The 16,567-nt window shown below is 42.1% G+C and overlaps 1 long non-coding RNA gene across 1 annotated transcript in view; it reads left to right on the top strand.

Annotated features, from left to right (window-relative positions):
• Positions 1-5,474, top strand: part of LOC128324852 (uncharacterized) — a 71,137-nt gene extending 65,663 nt beyond the window's left edge. Inside the window, exon 2 of the long non-coding RNA XR_008307134.1 lies at positions 5,041-5,474. This is a non-coding gene — a long non-coding RNA (uncharacterized LOC128324852). The remainder of the gene's footprint in view (positions 1-5,040) is intronic.
• The last annotated feature ends 11,093 nt before the right edge of the window (positions 5,475-16,567 follow it).

The following is a 16,567-nucleotide window of genomic DNA, read 5'->3' as shown; positions in this document are numbered from 1 at the left end:
TGGGAGTTGTAGTCAATGACATCTGCAAAGCCCTGCTACAGAGAACACTGCTTCTGTGTGTCCCCTGGCTAGGGGCAGCCCTAACTCCCAGCTACATATGGTTATATTTATGATGCAGGTTTCCCGACATCTGCTTGAGCTTGCTACAAGTAAAATATCTTTGGCTGCAGACATTAGGATTCATTGGATCAGGGACAGGCAGGCCTCACATTGTGCCAGATACTGTCTAATTTGAACCTCCCATTTGAACTCTATCAAAGATAACTTCATTTCGAATGGTAGTTTTAGCCCTAATGTCAGCCAAAAGTAAAAAAAAGGCAGGAGAAATCTGTCAGTTTAGATAAATAAATAAATAGTAACAACCCACTGTGTGGCTGCTAATATAGGCAACTCTGTGAAATAAAGAAGTTAGTTTCTAGCAAATCAATAAAGTTCACTGATCTTCAATGAGGGCTCCTCCCATGCCAATTCACCTGTCAGCAACTAGCAATTTTAGGTGCACATTTTATTGTTTCTATGTAACTTGCAAAGCTTTAATAATAAGTAAAGTAAATTTTCTCTGTTGCTTAGTGCTCAAGAACCCCTGGTTTTGCCTCCTCCCCCCTCTCTCTTTCTTTACTCCAACTTTTTTCCAAAAGTATTGTCAAGTAGAAAGGGCATGGGCAGTCGACCAACTTTTTATACTGTGGGTGAAATATTATTTGTAATGGATCCCTAATTGTCCATACAGTCAATAAGCTACATGGGCATGCTTCTCAGCACTGGATGCATTGGCAGGAAAGGGGAGTTCTCAAACCAAATGAGTTCTAGTCAGGGGCGTATCTAGGGTGAGGCAGGCAGGGCACATGCCCTGGGCGCCACTTGAAGGAGGGCATCTCAGAGGCCATTTGAGCATGAGTGGTGGCCATTTTGTTTCCAGCAGTCAGTTTTTTTTAAAAAAATTTAAAAATGGCCACCACACATGCTCAAATGGTCCCTGCGAGGCCCTAGAGGCCAGCGGGGGGAGGAGGAACCTTTGCAGACCCCCCTGGCCTTTAGGAAGCCCCCCGAAGGGGCTACAGGTATAAAAAATTAAATTTAATATCATATGTCACTGTACACATATTCAGTTTGGCACTATGTACAGAGAATCAGGGCTTGTGAATTGTGAGCTGAAGCTTGAGCTAGGATTGTATTCATTTGCTCTTACTTTTGCTTCTTATGATGAGTAAGTTAAACGTGATGTCTTAATAATATGGCTATTAATGGTGAGTTTGTAGTATTAAGGACCACTGGGAGTTTCCTGCTCTCTTTCTCTCATTTTAACTGTCTTTCTGAAATACTAGAATATATTCCAAGCAGTGACACAGTTTACTCTGCATATCCTTTAATTATTTTCAGAGTATCTGGGAAAAGTCAAATTCTCAATTTATTTTTACAACTAATGTAATAGTGATACTACAATGCATAGTAGAGAATTAGACAGGCACTTCTGTTTAGTTTTCCAAGTACACCTCCACATAGTATTTGGGTATTTCATGAGCCCCAGCATACTGAAATTTGCAGTTTCCCAGCATTTATTTGTCTCGCTACATCCACTGCTAAATAGTTTTTGAAATATTAAAAGATTAAGGAGCTTGACTTGTATTTTTCAAGTGATATTATGGTAAAGATATCTGAAACATGGGTGTCAGATGCTTGGAAAGGGGGCACAATTTCAGTGCTTGCTCTAGGTGCTATTTTCCCTAGATATAGCAATAGCAATAGCAATAGCACTTACATTTATATACCGCTCTATAGCCGGAGCTCTCTAAGCGGTTTACAATGATTTAGCATATTGCCCCAAACATTCTGGGTACTCATTTTACCGACCTTGGAAGGATGGAAGGCTGAGTCAACCTTGAGCCCCTGGTCAGGATCGAACTTGCAACCTTCTGGTTACAGGGCGGCAGTTTTACCACTGCACCACCAGGGGCTCTGGTTCTAGTGTTCTGAAACCAAAAGAGATCCAGTGTGGGGAGTGTTTGGGAAAGGAGTTATCACCCCTGTAACAGCTACAGATTTCAATTTATTTTACAGATTGTCACTGTCGTTCATAGGTTGGAAGTGGAAAACAAGCAAACTGGAGAAACAAGACTGGTTTAAAACAGTTGCATATGTCAACACATATATCCACACATAACACATATATCCACACTATATCCACACATAATGAGGAACTGCGGGTCCAATGGACCCGCAGTTCCACTCCTCACCCACCTTGCTCTCCTGTCAGAATTCAGACGTATTCAAAATTCAGAATTCAGTTAGAAAGACTGCATGAAGGACAGCCTATCACAGCCAGAGAGAGGGAGGTGCTTCCTCCTCAACTCCGATTTCAGGGAATGCAGCCTGCAGTTCTATAACACAGGCTGTGTTCAACCTTGGATTGGGGTGGCAAAACACAGTACAATCTAAGGATTCAAAATGGAGTTGGGCGAGCAGAACCTCAGGTCCTTCTCTGTGTTAAACTGGAGTTTGGGAGGGGTTTCCTGAATTCAGATGTGCAGGTTTGTCAACCTCTGGCCCCTTCAACTCTGGTTTTCTGTTACGTGTGAATGCGGCCTAAATGTTAGGAACAGTTGACCAGCACTTATATCCATCTGTGAAGAGAAGAGCCAGGGTTCAACCCCAAATCCTATACTTGTCCTTTATAAGAAATACTAAAGAATAGTGCTTTAATGCATGTACAGAGTGCATTCTCTCAGTTCTGCGGAACTGCAACTATATTCTAGAGATATAGGATTAAGGATAACCCCATAAGAGAGATAAATAGGATTAAGGATAACCCCATAATTAATTTATGGGTAAAACTGGTTTTGCATGAATGGAAATGCAAGAGGATGGCAATTTCCAATGATCCTCCTGACGTTGGCAGCATCCATGCCACATCCCATCTTGCCCCAGGGAGTTGCCATCCTCAGGAATGGAACCTTTGTAATTGCATGGGGAGAAGAGGGCATGGAAGTTCCTTTATAATAATTTCCTTCAATCCATGCTGCTTAGGATACATCCTAGGTTCTTCATGATTGTGGCACCCTTGTCATGGAATGTCCTTCCAGTCTCATTACTGCATTTTTTTTCTGAATAAAAACCCTACATATTGCATACAGTAAAAACTTTGGTTAATTTTTTTAAAGCAAGTTTTTGTATTGAGCTTTTATTAGGGATGTGCATAAACTGAGGTTCATGCACTGGTTCAGCCCCATGGCGAGGAGAGTGGGGAGCAGGATCTTTTTTAAAGGAGAGCAGGCCCTTACCTGCTCTCTGTGCCACATGAGCGCAGAGCACATGAGCACAGCTTCCTGCTGTGGTGGCGCTTGTCCCAGAACCCATGCATGGCGCCAGGAGGCACATGACATTTGTGTGGTCAGCAACACCATGTCAATGCAAATGGCACCCATGCATGCACAGACTCCATATGTGTCCCGGTGCCATGAGTTGGGGATGTGCATGACTCGAAATTCTCAATTCAATTCAAGTTTGAATCAAAACATGTTTCAATTGGAACACAAATCAAATCAGCCCTAAAAAGGCTGATTCAATCTGGACAATTAAATTTGAATAGAATCCAAATTGATTTGACCTGTAATGGGGGGCGGAGAGGAGAGCCTTCTCTCAGCCTTTTTTTTTTTAAGGAAGAGTTGCCAGGACATTACCTTTGTTGTTCAGAGTCCAAAGTGGGGTAGGGGGAGGTGACCCACCATCCCCCTGTGGCCCACTGGCCACTGCTTTTAAAAACAAGAGGCATGGAGGCACCTTTGAACCACTGATGGGAGGAGTAACTGCAGAGCACAAAGTGGTGGGGAGGTAGCCATCTTACCTACCATCCCTCCCTGCAGCCTACTGGCTGCTCACACTAGGCTATCCCTTTAAATGGGCCCTGTGCCCACACGGGGAGGCAATTTAAAGCAACAGCCCGGTGTTCTTTTCACTAGAATTGCACAAGTTCCAGTCTCTGTTGATCTCTGCCAGAGGGAGCAGCATGTATAGTGATCTGCACTGCTCCTGGCAGCATGTATAGTGTGGTTGCACATATTGTGTGCTGAAGACATTCAGAGCAATTATCTGGGAGAAGGTAGGTTGTACCCTGCATCTCTGCTCCCCGCCTTCCCTCCCTGCCCTGGTGTTGGTCATGAGAATCTCAGTTATTTGTATGGGGCATGCTTCTCTATTAAAATGATCCATGTACTGGCTTGGGGATGGAGTCACAGTGCTTCTCTGCTCTTCACTTGCTGTCTTAAATTCGAACTGAAAGGTTCTCCCTCTCTCTACATAAGAGCTTGTTAGCCTGTTTATTGTTTCCTTAGCTTATGTTGAGTAAGTAATAAATATTAAACTCTTATTTCTCAGTGTTGCTGCCTGTTCAATTACTAATAGAGGATACGTAATTTCTATGCAACATGTAGCATTGTATCATCTACTCTAACTGTGTTGTGTACACCACACTGACTCTCGAGTTCCAGATGGGACCTTTCCTAGCCTTGCTTGGAGATATCGGGGACTGAGCCAGAGATCTTCTGCATACAATACAAAGCCTGTTCTCTGTCACTAAGTTCCATCCCCTAATTATCACAGACCCAAACACTACACTTCTGGAGGCAGGCTGATATGCAGGGTCAGAGTTTTCTTCCCCTTAAAAGTCTCTAAAATCAAATTGAATGTGACTCCTGAGAAATTCATGCAGATTAGCACATAAAGTTGTAAGAGGCGTTAATTGATACATAAAGTTGTGAGATATGAATTTGCACTGGGTGAGTTCACAGCTCTACATACTTTACAATAACAGGCTTTTACAATGACAGGTCTGAACCCTCTTATTTAAACTTCAGCCTTAGGCAGCATTTGACCGTTCAGCTACCTTTTAAAACCAGATATAAAAGCTTAATAACACACCATAGAACTTTTCAAAATGCACAAAGAGATAGTATTACCTGTATATGTACCAGCTTAGCTCTTTTTTTTTTTTTTAGCGGTTGCCTTGATGTTAAATATGACAATTTGTCTTCTTTCCCTTTAAAGCTCATTTGTCTGACTGTCCCCAAGGAAAGGAAAATAGGAGGCCATGAGTTGGAGCATTCTCCCATGTGAGGCTACCTGGTTGTGACAGTACATATCCTTATGAAGAGGTCCACCTGTGGTCGCCACCAGCTTGGAATGGAGACTCAGAGTTGGGCCTTTCCCATAGCCACCTCGAGACTCTGGAATGAACCCTGTTGTAAGAGCTCCATCATCTCTAGCAGCTTTTAAAAGAGCTTTCAAGATGCACTTATTTAACCAAGCCTTGACCAGCTGTAAGGTGGTTTTTACTGTTGTTGTTTTTAAATTGCCTTTTTCACTGATTTGTTTGGTTTTAACTGTGGATTTTTTGTTTTTGTTTTTCTGTAAACTACCAAGAGACACTTGTTTTGGATGGTATAAAACTGTAATAAATAAATAAAATTAGCTGGGCCGGGCGCAGAGCATCTGTGCCTCTAGCCACCTGCCCGCCCCCGCCCCCACCCACCACCACCATTTGGCTGCCTGCCCTGTTTTTTCACCCGCCCGCCAGCTTCTTCCTCCCCATGCTTCTTCCACCACCACCCCCGCTTCTTCCTTTCCCCGCCCACCTGCCGGCTTTTTCCTCTCTGCCCGCTTCTTCCTTTTCCCGCCCACCGGCTTCTTCTCCCCCACTTCTTCCTTTCCCTGTGAGCCCACCAGCTTCTTCCTCCCTGCCCACTTCTTCCTTTCCCCACCTGTCCGCTGGCTTCTTCCTTTCCCCACTTCTTCCTTTCCCCACCCTCCAGCCGGTTTCTTCCTCCCCACCCGCTTCTTCTTTTCCCTGCCTGCCCGCTGACTTCTTCTTCCCACACTACTTTCCCCTTTCCCCTCCCACCCACCAGCCTGCCCGTTGTCTTCTCCACTCCTGTGCATCATTTCCTTCCTCTGTTTCCTTCCTCTGTTTCCTTCCTCCCCGGCCATTGCCCACCCATGATCACCATGCTGCACTGTTAACTGCCACTGCCTTTTTTCTCCCCGCCCATCCCGTGGCTATCTGGCAGCTCTCCAAACTTTCACAAGAGCTGCCCTGCATGGGATTAGCCATGGGTGTGTCTTAGATAATTAAATATATAGAAAATAGAATTTACCCTCCATTTGAGCTTTTTGGTGGGCATCCTATGCTCTTTGTAACATACAGTTCCACCTTCTGAACCTTCTGAGTCTTAATGATGGTGGGCCCAGTACCAGACTGAAGGTGGAGACTGTGGATATAGTTTACTCCTGCTCCCTTGTATTTTACAACACTGTCCATCTTCCCCTCATCCAATGTACATGGCCCTCTCCTATTTCACTTTTGTCTCCCTTTCTCCAAGAACCATACTTCCCTTTCCCAGCATCCTTTACTTACTTACTTATTTACTTACTTATTTGAATATTTCTATACCTCCCAAAACTTGCATTTTACAATTAAAATCATTAAAAACCTTGAATCAATTAACAATTAAAATCATTGAAAACATTGAAAACATTTAAAACCCATATTAAAAATATTAAAACTATAAATCTAATTAAAAGCCTGGGTGACTAAATGTCTTCAGTGCCTTTTTTAAAGTTGCCAGAGAAGGGGAGGCTCATATTTCAATAGGGATCACATTCCAAAGTCCAGGGGAAGCAATGGAGAAGGCCCGTTCCCAAGTAGCCACCAAACAAGTTGGCGTCATCCGCAGACGAACCTCTCCAGATGATCTTAACAGGCCGTGGGGCTCATGACGAAGAAGACATTCTCTTAAATACCCAGGGCCTAAGCTGTTTAGGGCTTTATAGGTTTGTCCTTTGTTTCTTCAGCTTCTGGATTGATGGCCAGTCAAGACAAGGCTTGAGGACAAATATTTAATCTGGCCCAAACTGAATAGACATTTCAGGCCGTTAAATTCTCTACCTGCATATGATGCAAGATTCTGCTCCGTCTCTTAATCTGCTGCAACAGAAATTTAACAGAAACAAGAAAAACTACAGAGAAATATGCATGTTTTAGAAAACAGTGTAATATTCTGTAACAGGATGTGATATTAGATGCCACCCACCTGTATATGATAAAAAAAAAATAAACCTTATTTAAATGCACCCCTTTGCCAGTAAGTACTCAGGGTGCTTAAAAATATAATAACCAAACATGCCTACATGATGTGATACCATGTATCACAATCATACTACAAATATTAAAACAATTTAAATAAGTGAAATTAGATTATGAGGAGACAATCATTTGGGAAGCTGCCAACAGTGGCTCTCTGTGAAAAATCCATTTATGGGTATTGTTCATAGGTGGAAAGGGAAAATCAGGATTAACTATTGGGAGAAATGAAGTTCCACAAGCTGGTTCCTGCCAGTGCAAAAGACCAACTTCCTCTTGAACTAAAGTGCAGGCAGATTCTACAAAATACTACTATGACTATTATGAATCGTAGCTTGAATCTCAATACAAAGGGATTCCAGGTCTCAAACACTACTACTGCTACTATTATGAAACCAAATATTTAACATAAATGCATGTTACAGAAGCCCTCTTATTTTGTACCAAAATGTGTATTCAGTATCCAGGTAGAGAAGGAACAGGAGTGTGTTGGCTGGTCCACCACATGGCCATGCCCCCAGTGATCTCTACATTCAGTGCTTTTCTGCCAAGGCAAATGTTGAGCATAGGGAGAAATCTTTTTCATAATTAAGAACTCTGGGTGTGGCCATGGACATGTCAGTGCCAGAAGGCATGGCATCCTGGTTTACTCTTTCATGCTCTCACTGTCCATGGCTAGGGCGGCTATATGCATATGACTGAACCACAATATGCACTGTATCGCAAAAAGGATATTCTAGAACAGGAAAAGGTGAAGAAGAGGGCAACAAAAATAATCAAGTTTCTAAAGCATCCTCCTTACAAGGTAACTCTAAAACATATGGGACTTTTTAGTTTAGTAAAAATGCTACAAAGGGGAGATATGATGAGAGGACAGCTGGTCTTATGGTAGCAAGCATGACTTGTTTCCTTAGCTAAGCAGGGTCTGCCCTGGTTGCATATGAATGGGAGACTTGATGTGTGAGCATGGTAAGATATTCCCCTTAGGGGATGGAGCCACTCTGGGAAGAGCAGAAGGTTCCAAGTTCCCTCCCTGGCCTCTGCAAGATAGGGCTGAGAGAGATTCCTGCCTGCAACCTTGGAGAAGCCACTGCCAATCTGTGTAGACAATACTGAGCTAGATGGACCTATATGGCAGCTTCCTGTGTTCCTATGATAGAGGTTTATAAAATTATGCATGGTGAGGAGAATGGAATAGGGTTTTCCCCCTCCCTTTCTCACAATACTAGAACCAGGGGTCATCCCATGGAAATGGCAGGAAATTTAGGACAAATCCAAGGAAGTACTTTTTCACACAGTGTAGAGCTAATTTGTGGAATTCTCTGCCACAGGATGAGGTGCTGGCCACCAGCTTGGATGACTTTAAAAGACTTCATGCAGGAAAAGGCTATAAAAGGCTATCAAAGGTTACTAGTCTTGATGGCTCGAATCTACCTCCAGCCAATATCAATTACCAGGGAGCAAAAGCAGGGCAGGGGGAAGGCATGCCTTAATCTCCTGCTTGTGGGCTTTCCAGAGACAACTGGTAGGTCACTGTGGGAAACAGGATCTTGGACTAGATGAATCTTAGATTCAGAAAAGCTCTTCATATGTTCTTATGCACTCTGTGAGGGAATTGCATCTTTTGAAGAAAGTTAGGGCTGTTTGTTAAGGGAGGTATATGCCTCTTCTTGACCATTCCCAGGTTTGTACCTTTGTGTGTGTTTACTGGACCATTGTCCAATAAACACAGGAAGCAGCAATAAGTTTGTCGATTGCTATTAGCCATGATTGCTCAACAGAAATTCTGGATTTAGGTGAAGTATATCCTGATGCTGCTGGAGACAAACAGGAAGGGCTTTTTGTCCTCAGGCCCTACTTATGAGCTCTCTAGAGGCATATGGATAACTTAAAGCTGGATTAAATAAATTTTTGCTTTGATCTAGCAAGGCATTTCTTACGTTCTTTGAAAAGTCACGTATAAATATGCAATTTAAAATATACATCCACTCACAAAGCAGATTCATGCCAAGAAAAATCATCCAATAAAGAAATGATAAACAACCATACATGGAAAGCATACTGAACATTACATTAATCAATTACATTTCCAATATTCTCACTGATAGAAGATAAAGGGGCGATTCTCAAGACCAACAAAAGTCGGGCTAGGAGAGCCTAGCCCTATTTTTGTTGGTCGTAAGAACCACTGGGCTCGCAGCCAGGCCCGGTGGTTCTAGAGCGGGTAACCCGCTCGAGAATCCCTGCTAAAATGCAGGTTTGCGGAGCGAGTGCTTCTTATGTACATTGTCCCATATGATCCTTGATCATTATCACCTCCTTTAATCTAATGACCTTAGAGCTGAAACAAGAGTGGGCATTATCAGCTATGAATAGGACTTTATTTTGCTTGGAAGAACCAATCTTTTTTCAAAACATATTGCATCAAAGCATTAGAATAATCTGATTTACAATATGAATATATTTGTTCAGACATCAGTAATATAGGCTTCCTGGTATAAAGCCGATCACCATAGCCAAAGTGTATATTCATCCTTCCAAATTTTCAGGGGTAAATGGGAGTAAATCCAGTGGAAACAGATGAGTTACTCATTCTAATTTCCGAAAGCTCTGTTCTCTAGTAATTAGCTGCCCAAACCACAGTTGCTATTATAGCCAAATATTTGTGACTGAAAAATACCACAGGAAACACTGTTTCAAAGAAGTGCACATTTTTAGGCCCATTCACATGATACATTCAACACTTGTACAATGACTATACAGTACACGGGCTCAGTTACACACTTTATGCTGAATATAGTATAGCAGTAGGCTTCCGATCTATACCATTCATTTGAGGGACCAAATCCAGGTCCACTTTTTAAATGAATTCACATACAATCATCCACACAAAAACATGTCCAAGTGTATAGACATCTATACACTAGCATAATATAACCTCTGAAAAGGGTTTTCCTCTTCCCTCACAAGAATGGGATTGCAAACCTTTTAAGTGTCCTGTCAAGAACAAGCAGGAGGTAAATATATTTATTGTTGTAACCACTGGTCATAACTTAACATAAAACATAACATAACATTAAAACAGAAGGAAAAACCCATGAATTGTAACAGAACAGGAAAAGAAATCTTAATAAAATACAATTAAAAATAATGGCCTAAGAACCTATCTGAAGTTACATCAATAAATAAAGCATATAGAATAAGACTAGACCTCTACAATTTAGAGAAAGGCTTAGCAGTTATAAACCTCTTTCTAAGTTTAAAAGACAATAAAGCAAAGGTAGCAACTAAAGCAAAGCAAAGGCAATAAAGCAATGGTAGGATTTCAGCAAACTTATATCTTCACATGGCGGGCACCAGGGTGGCCCAGAGCAGATTGTGGTGGGTGGCAGTGCTCAATGGTGTAAGGAAGCTATCACCCAGATTTCAAAGAAATTGGGCGAAGGGATGATTTTTAAATGATTTTTACGCGTCTTTACGCTTTTTCCCAAAGGGAATAATGGGGATTTCAGCAGCCTTAGTTATAACTCCAAGGTGGCCCAGAGCAGGTTGTGGTCAGTGGTAGTGCCCAATGGGTGCAAGGAAGCTACTACGCAGATTTCAAAGGAATTGGGCAAAGGAATGATTTTTAAAGAATTTTTGAAGTTGGCATATCTTTGGGGCAGATTCAGGGCAGAAAAGGGGTTTTGGGGGCAGAAGAGTGGGTCAGGTGGTAGTGCCCCAATGGGTGCCTGCTGTCATCCAGATTTCAAATAAATTGGTGAAAAGGGTGATTTCTAAAGAATTTATGAATTTTGTGTGTTTTGGAGCTTTTTTCCATAGGGAATAATGGGGATTTCAGGAGTCCTGTAACTCCACTTAGGGGGCACCAGAGTGGTCCAGAGTGAGTGGTGGTGTAGTACATATAGGGTGCCAAATACAAGGTGCTGATTATTACCTATAAGCCCTAAACAGCTTAGGCCTTGGGTATTTAAGAGAACATCTGCCCACCGCCTGTTAAGATCATCTGGAGAGGTGATTCATCTGCGAATGCCGCCTACTTGTTTGGTGGCTACTCAGGAATGGGCCTTCTTCATTGCTGCCCCTGGACTTCAGAATGTGCTCCCTGTTTCCAGAGCCTCCCCATCTCTGGAAACTTTTAAAAAGGCACTGAAGACACATTTATTCACCCAGGTTTTAAATTAGATTTATAGTTTTAATATTTTTAATATTGGGTTTTAAATGTTCTCAGTGTTTTAAATGATTTTAATTGTTAATTGATTTGAGATTTTAAATGATTTTAATTGTAAACTGACCAGAGATGTAAGTTTGGGGCAGTATAGAAATATTTTAAATAAAATAAGTAAGTAAGTAACTGAACAGTCCAAACTATCACACCAGCTCAGGTATTCGATACTGAAGGCTTCACGTGCTTGCGTGTCCCCTGTTATGTTTCTAGAGAATCCATTCCTTGATCCAGGCCAGGTTCTAGATTAGTTACCGCTTTGGTTTAGTCGTAGACTGGAGCAGGGGCTGAAAAACAACAAGCAGCAGGAGAACAGAAAGCAGTCTGCACTTGGCTTTCTGTAACCAATACTTCTTTCATTAAATTATAAATATTTTTCATTATACTCCACTGACTGTTCCGTGTAGGTGTGTGCACAATACTGGAAAACCCAGATCGGCTTAAATTGAACTGGGCTCGAGTCAAACGGGGTCTGGTCTAGTTTTGTGCACACTCCAACTGGGCCCAGTTTGGTTCAGCTCAAAGCAACAACAGAAAAGGGGAATCCAGCAAGGATTCCCCTTTACCAATAAAGGGGAAGGGGACACCAGGGGACTTTGCTAAAGAGAGTTGGAGCAGGAGGGGAGTTACATTTCACCTTAAAGTTGCTACCGCCAGTGGCAGTGGCTGTACCAACCACAGGGGTGGGTGAGGGTGAGGGACCCCCCCCCCATGGAGCAGGCAGGGCTGGTTTGGGCCTAGTTCGGGCCTCTGCATGTGTGTGGAGGTCAATAAAATGGGCAGAGGCCTTGCACAGAGGCCATTTTCGTGACCACAAATGCATTTCCAGAATGATGGTGCTAAAACACTGCTGACAAAAATGTCAGTCTAGCTAATGTCTAGGTAGCCTCTGCAAGATAATCAACTCTGGGAGCTGCAGAAACTGTTGAGGCAGATTAAAGACATCTGCCTGAGCAATTCCATGTGAGTGTAATTCCACGAGAGAACCTGAACACAGAATCCATGATGAAGAGAACCAACATTAGCCCTTAGAAGTGTTAAAATATAGATAGGTAGTGCTGTTAGGATTCTTTGCTCTGCTCAACTATTCCTTATTAGTGATCATTCATACTGCATATATGAGATTTCAAAGTTATATTGCATGCTTTTTAAAATTTCTTCCACAACTGTGAAAGTGAAGTAGGCCATTTGCATTTCCATTTTAGTAAGCCAGTGTGGTATAGTGAATATTGATTTGGACTTGAAGTTCAGATTCCTGCTCTGCTATGAAACTCATTGGGAAAGGAATGCTCTCTCAGCTGAATTCACATCACAAACTATATGTACTATGTTCCTTAAGTTGTATGGTAGAATGGTGGGATAGAAATCAATTTTACAGATGCTGAACTGAAGAATTATGATATATCCAGGGCTACCTAGGGAGCCTCCATTCTTGGGTTCTAGGAGAATAGGAAGCTGCCTTATTCTGAGTCATACCATTGGCCAATCTAGCCCAGAGCTACTCAAATTCAGACCTCCTACAGAAGTTGGCCTGCAACTCCCATCATCCCTGACTATTGGCTATTGTGACTGAAGATGCTGGGAGCTGTAGTCCAAAAACAGCTGGAGGGCCAAATTTGAGCAGCCCTGCCCCTGATCTAGCTCAATATGGTCTACACTAACTGGCAGTGGCTCTCCAAGGTTTCAGGCAGGAGTCTCTCACAGCCCTACCTGGAGATACTCCGGAATGAACCTGGGACCTTCTGCATGCATGCAGATGCTCTATCACTGAGCTTTGGTCTAATTCCCTAATGGGAATATCTTACAGCAGAGAGCACTCACATGCAGTCACCCATCCAAATGCAAACCATTTGGACCATGCTTAAAAGGGTGCAAGCCATATGTGGAGCTCTTCCATAAGAGTCCTTTTTTCTCTCTATCACAAAGTCCCTTTAAAACTGACAGTCAAATGAAATGGATTTTTTAATCCTGTTTTCCATAGACTACTATGTACTGATTCCCCTGGAGCCATTTTTAAGCTAATCAATAATTAGCTTAAATAATTAACCAAACACCTGTATCTGTCTCTTCTGAGAAAAAAGGGGAATGCATCCCTCAACTGTCAAACAGAACAACATACAGGTGAAACTCGGAAAATTAGAATATCGTGCAAAAGTCCATTAATTTCAGTAATGCAAATTAAAAGGTGAAACTGATATATGAGACAGACGCATTACATGCAAAGCGAGATAAGTCAAGCCTTAATTTGTTATAATTGTGATGATCATGGCATACAGCTCATGAAAACCCCAAATCCACAATCCCAGAAAATTAGAATATTACATGGAACCAAGAAGACAAGGATTGTAGAATAGAACAATATCGGACCTCTGAAAAGTATACAGTGTACTGTGCTTGACTGGCCAGCAAATTCGCCTGACCTGACCCCATAAAGAATCTATGGGGCATTGCCGAGAGAAGGATGAGAGACATGAGACCAAACAATGCAGAATTGCTGAAGGCTGCTAATGAAGCATCCTGGTCTTCCATAATACTTCATCAGTGGCACAGGCTGATAGCATCCATGCCATGCCGCATTGAGGCAGTAATTGCTGCAAAAGGGGCCCAAACCAAGTACTGAATACATATGCATGCTTAAACTTTTCAGAGGTCCGATATTGTTCTGTTCTTCAATCCTTGTCTTCTTGGTTCCATGTAATATTCTAATTTTCTGGGATTGTGGATTTGGGGTTTTCATGAGCTGTACGCCATGATCATCACAATTATAACAAATTAAGGTTTGACTTAACTCGCTTTGCATGTAATGCGTCTGTCTCATATATCAGTTTCACCTTTTAATTTGCATTACTGAAATTAATGGACTTTTGCATGATATTCTAATTTTCCGAGTTTCACCTGTATATACAGATTATTTATTAATTTATTAAGAGATATATTACATCCCCTGGACATGTTATCTGGACATGTTATCTGGCTTAATCTTTATCTTGGTTAGTGGACATGTTATCTGGCTTAATAGATGGTACTGTCAATCTGCATGTTGCTCATTTATGTTTATTTCCAAAATACTTGTCAAACAGTGCTTTTTTGAAGTCTTTGTGTATGAAAGATTTCTCAAGGTTCTTAGTTTTTTTCCCCCCAACCCTGATTTTATTGTTGGAAAAATAAGTCAAATTGGGGAAGGTAACTTATTGAAATATTTGCACAATGTATACTCAGCAGCTGAATAAACTTTGTGCAGTTAACTGAATGGTAGGATATTTTACACAGCAAGGTCCCACAGTCCAACGTGGACCCGATGAAGGTGTTCGGTATGAGATACAAGTTTTCAAACAGCTGTTGGACAAATCAAATTTTGCATGTTGAGCAATTCACTTTAAAAATCCTAATGCACACTACTAAAATGTAAAGTGTGAAGGAGGTCTTCTGACAAGTCACAAAAGTTATATGCAGGGGTTATTGGAGCAGATTGGTTGTTGCATGATGTAGATAGAACATAGGTGCCACAACCTGTGACAATTTGAGCTACAAAGGGGACAGAGTTCCTAACAGCTTAAAGCAGGGGATAGCCTTTGGCACTCCTTTGACACTCCAACTATTGTTGACCTACAACTCCCAACAAACCCAGCAACAATAAAATGTGGCTGAGGATGATGGGAATTACATAGGAAGCTGCCTTATACTAAGTCAGACCATTGGTCCTCTCGATCAGTATTGTCTACACTGACTGGCAGTGGTTCTTCAAGGTTTGAGGCAAGAGTATCTCCCAGCTCTACCTGGAGATACCACAGAATGAACCTGGGACCTCCTGCATGCAAGTAGATGTTCTACCACTGAGTATGGCCCCATCTCCTAATGGGAATATCTTACAGCAGATAATGCTCACATGCAGTCACCTATCCAAATGAAAACCAGGGCAGACCCTGATTAGCAATGGGGACAATTCATGCTTGCTTCATGCTACCCTGCCTTAAAGGCTCCAGGATGGGAGGGATCGGGGCTGGAGATGTGCACCATTAGGCCCCAATTTGTCCTATACCCTCATATAGCACAGCATTATAGAACTAGAAGGGATTTTCCCCATTATATATATATTTCCCCATAAATCCTTGCCAAAATATTTGCTCCTTAATCTTATTAATTTTATATTTTTATGTTGTTTTCTCCTATTTATTAATTCTGTGAGCCGCCCTGAGCAGTAGTGCATTGGAGGGGCAGGGTATATATATTCCAAATAAATACAAAATAAAACAAATGTTTATTTTAACATGAGTTTATTTAACAGTTTTAGGTACACAATTAGAAAATCTTAATGGTTTTTTAAGTGTGCATCGTGTCGTCTGAATTCTGCTGCTGCTGCTGTAACCCGGGTTTCGTGCGGTGGCTGTTGCCAAAACTATGGAGAGGGTGGCCCAGACCATTCCAGAAATGCACCAGCTCTATGCCTGCCGTGCTTCTCGCTGGCCGCCTCTGCGAGCACTTGCCCTGAAAATGCCCCCTTGAAGATCACAGAGAATGCCTGCCACCCTGTGTTGACAATAAACACAAATATAAACAATGAATATAAATATGCCTTGCCCATGAGCGAAATGGAGCTTGCTGAGATGTGGCCTCTGTGGACCAGGAAGAGGGAGGGACTCCTCTGCTCTGAAACTGACCCGGGTTGGAAGTTCATCTGAAAGACGATTCCTGAGTTTAAGAATAAGCCTCAGGTTCGTCAACCCGCGGTTTCATACTATATCCCAAATGGCCCATAGAGTGCATTGTGTGTTTAGGGGCAATGTGTATTTGAACCCTATTTCAAGAAACATATGGAGATCAGGGGAGGGGTTAGCGGGCATGCAGTTTGACATTCCCATGGAATAGGACTTGAACCATACAGGCAGGTTTATTTTTTCCACAGTTAGTGATGCTGATGGCATTATGCTAGTCACATTGGTTTCATCTGAGCTGTCATTACATAAGGCCAAAGCACTATGCGTCCTGCTTAGGAAACAGGTGAACCTTCTTCCACGAGAATGAAGAGAGTATGATGAGAAGGAAATCGAAGTTGTTTCCCATACTTTTAGAGATCATTTTAGGGTCACCTCTCAGCCTGGGGTTTTATCTCCTAATCAAGCACCTGTTTCATATTTTAATTAACATATTCCTGAAGCTCTCTCACGCTTTTTTGTGCGGTATCTTTGAACTACTTTGTAAATTCATAAAGA

This window comes from Hemicordylus capensis, chromosome 4 (genome assembly GCF_027244095.1).
Source record: "Hemicordylus capensis ecotype Gifberg chromosome 4, rHemCap1.1.pri, whole genome shotgun sequence".
NCBI lineage: Eukaryota > Metazoa > Chordata > Lepidosauria > Squamata > Cordylidae > Hemicordylus > Hemicordylus capensis.
Note: the sequence above shows the minus strand (reverse complement) of the source record. Positions and strands in the feature narration are given on the sequence as shown.